Source organism: Eutrema salsugineum, unplaced genomic scaffold, assembly GCF_000478725.1.
Source record: "Eutrema salsugineum unplaced genomic scaffold, Eutsalg1_0 scaffold_21, whole genome shotgun sequence".
NCBI lineage: Eukaryota > Viridiplantae > Streptophyta > Magnoliopsida > Brassicales > Brassicaceae > Eutrema > Eutrema salsugineum.
In genome coordinates this window covers 1,428,643-1,431,331 of record NW_006256821.1, presented here as the reverse complement: position 1 = coordinate 1,431,331, position 2,689 = coordinate 1,428,643, and the positions used below count along the sequence as shown (strand labels likewise).

Here is a 2,689-nt window from a genome sequence, read left to right as displayed (position 1 = left end):
GCCAAGAATGGCCTGCCTAAGATAAGAGGATCAACTGGTTCCTCATCCATCTCTAGCACAACAAAATCAGTTGGAACCTCAAAACCACCTATCTTGACAGGCAGATCTTCCAACATCCCAACAGGTAACCTAACTGATCTGTCTGCAAGGACAAGAGAGATCCTTGCAGGTTTGAACACTCTAAAGCCAAGCTTCTTTGCTATGGAGAATGGCATCAAGCTGACAGATGCTCCCAGATCACAAAGGCATCCAGAAAATAGCAGAGGCCCTATGGCACAAGGGAGTGTGAAGCTCCCTGGATCAGTTAAATTTCTTGTGATTGCCTTTCTCTGAATGAAGGCACTGCATTCATGACTCAATACCACCATACCTTGAAGCTCTTTAGTCTTGTTCAGAATAACATCCTTTAAGAACTTACCCATCTTTGGCATCATTAAAAATGCATCAATGAGAGGCATTGTGAGTGGTGTCTCATTGAGTGCCTTCTCAAATACAGCTCTTGCCTTGTCTACAAGCTGCTTTTCTGGTTCAGGTTCCTTTTCTACCTCTTTACCCTTTTCTTTCCTTGATCTCTCAGTAACTCTATCATATTTTAAGGCTGCCCCCCCCCCCCCTCAGTTTGATCATTGTCCTCAATGATTACATTGTTATGCTCAATACCAGGTAGCTCTTTTACACTCCTCAGTGTAATGGCTTTAGCATATTCCTTGTGGTTGGGTTCAGGATTTCCAGGTAGGTGGCCTTGGTTCCTTAAGCTTGAGGCCTGGTTTTGCTTCAATTCCTTGATTTCCTGCTGCATGGCTGCATTCTTGCTTGCAAATATCTGTTGACCCTGGAGCAGTTGTTGCAGAATCCCAACCATATCTGACCCCATCTGTGGCTGCTGCTGAACCGGCGGTGGCTGAAACTAATGTTGAGCCGGCGCTTGCTGCTGGAACTGTGGTGGACCAAACCCTGGTGGTGCCTTTTGCTGTTGCTGTAAACTGAAACCAGTACCCTGAAGTGGTTGTTGTTGCTGACCAAAACCTTGATTCTGAGCAAACTGATTCTTGGGTTGAAATGACCCTTGAAAGTTGTTTTTGGGAACAAAGTTCTTTGTACCTTGAGAATTGGGATAGACCTGGTCTTGTGGGTTAGCTACATTGGGATTCCTATAAGAGTGGTTCTGATTGGCATTGCCATACTGATAGCTCTGGAACCTCTGATTCCCAATGTAGTTAAGCTCCTCCTGAGTAAGACCTTCTTCACTTATGTTCTCAAAGATTTGAGAAGGTTCCTCATACTCTCGTACAAAGTGCATTGGCTTTTGAGTGGTGAATTTCAACTTGTCCAATTCACTCCTCAACTCTTTAACTTCTCTAGTGAGCCTCTGTTCTGAGCTTGAACCTTCAGATCTATTTGATCTGTCATAGTCTTCACCATAAGTGTCATTGCTCATTGCTAAGTTCTCCACTAGCTCTAAAGCAGCATGAATCTCCTTTCCCAGAAAGTTTCCATTGGAGGAGGCAGTATCCAGCTGGTTTCTAATCTTGGGAAGAGCTCCTCTATAAAGTGTGCTGAGAAGAGAAGCCTCACGAAACCCATGGTGTGGACATTGGTTGGTGTAGCTCCTGAATCTCTCATATGCTTCACCAAAACTCTCATTGCTGTGCTGAGTGAAGCTAGAGATTTGGTTTCTCAGTTTAGCTGTTCTGGAGGTGGAGAAGAACTTAGATAGAATGGCCTGCTTGCATTGCTCCCAGGTTTGAATGGAGCCTCTTGGAAGATTCTTCTCCCATTGGTGAGCTTTGTCACCAAGACTGAAGGGGAATAATCTGAGCTTGAAACTGTCATCAGAAACTCCATTTATCTTTGTCAGGTCACACCCTTTATCAAATTTATCCAAGTGTTCCAAGGGATCTTCCATTGCTAATCCATGGAACTTTGAGTTCTGGACCATATTCAACAAGGATGCCTTCACTTCAAAGGTGTTTTTTTGCACAGGTGGTGCCTGAATTCCAGCTCCATACTGATGAGCATTTGCCCTGTCATTTTCTCCAACATAGACCTGTGGCTGCTCATATCTCCTTTGCTGGTATTGGAAGGGCTGATGTTGGTGGTGCACCTGTTGTCTTTGCTGTACATTGGCCTGATGCCTCTGCTGATGAGCTGTAGCTTGTCCCTGGTGGACATAAGCTTGCTGTTGATGCACCTGTTCCTGATGAACATTACCCTGATGTAACCCTTGACCAACTCCATTACCAGCTGCATTACCAGCTCCATTGCCCTGAGCTTGTTGCTTCTGAGCTGGTTGCTCAATGTCCACCACATGCTCTCTTTGTTCTTCCATATCAGCCTGATCAATCTGTCTTCCACGCCTGTCCCTTCTCCTCCTTGGTACCAAAAGATTAATGTTGTCGTTGAGAGGGAAAGGTGGACCACAGCTTCTTGACCTTGACCTGGTGTTCATACACCTGAAAGCAGAAACAGAACTTGAAAGTAATCAGTAAAAACAAAAAAAAAGTACTTGATCTCAAGAACAGATCAGAGCCTAATCCTAAACACTCCACAATTTGGCAACGGCGGGTAAGTATTCCCGCCTGTCATGCGGGTGACCCGGGTTCGATCCCCGGTAACAGCGCCAATTGATAGACAAGACTTTTTAGGTCTTAAGGCTATCAATCCCCTTGTCAAAGTAGCACAAAAGAGG

The 2,689-nt window shown here is 45.0% G+C and overlaps 1 non-coding gene across 1 annotated transcript; it reads left to right on the top strand.

Annotated features, from left to right (window-relative positions):
• The first annotated feature begins 1,577 nt into the window (after positions 1–1,577).
• Positions 1,578–1,684, top strand: LOC112086270. The gene has a single exon (XR_002899392.1). It is a non-coding gene; the product is annotated as a small nucleolar RNA R71 (small nucleolar RNA).
• The last annotated feature ends 1,005 nt before the right edge of the window (positions 1,685–2,689 follow it).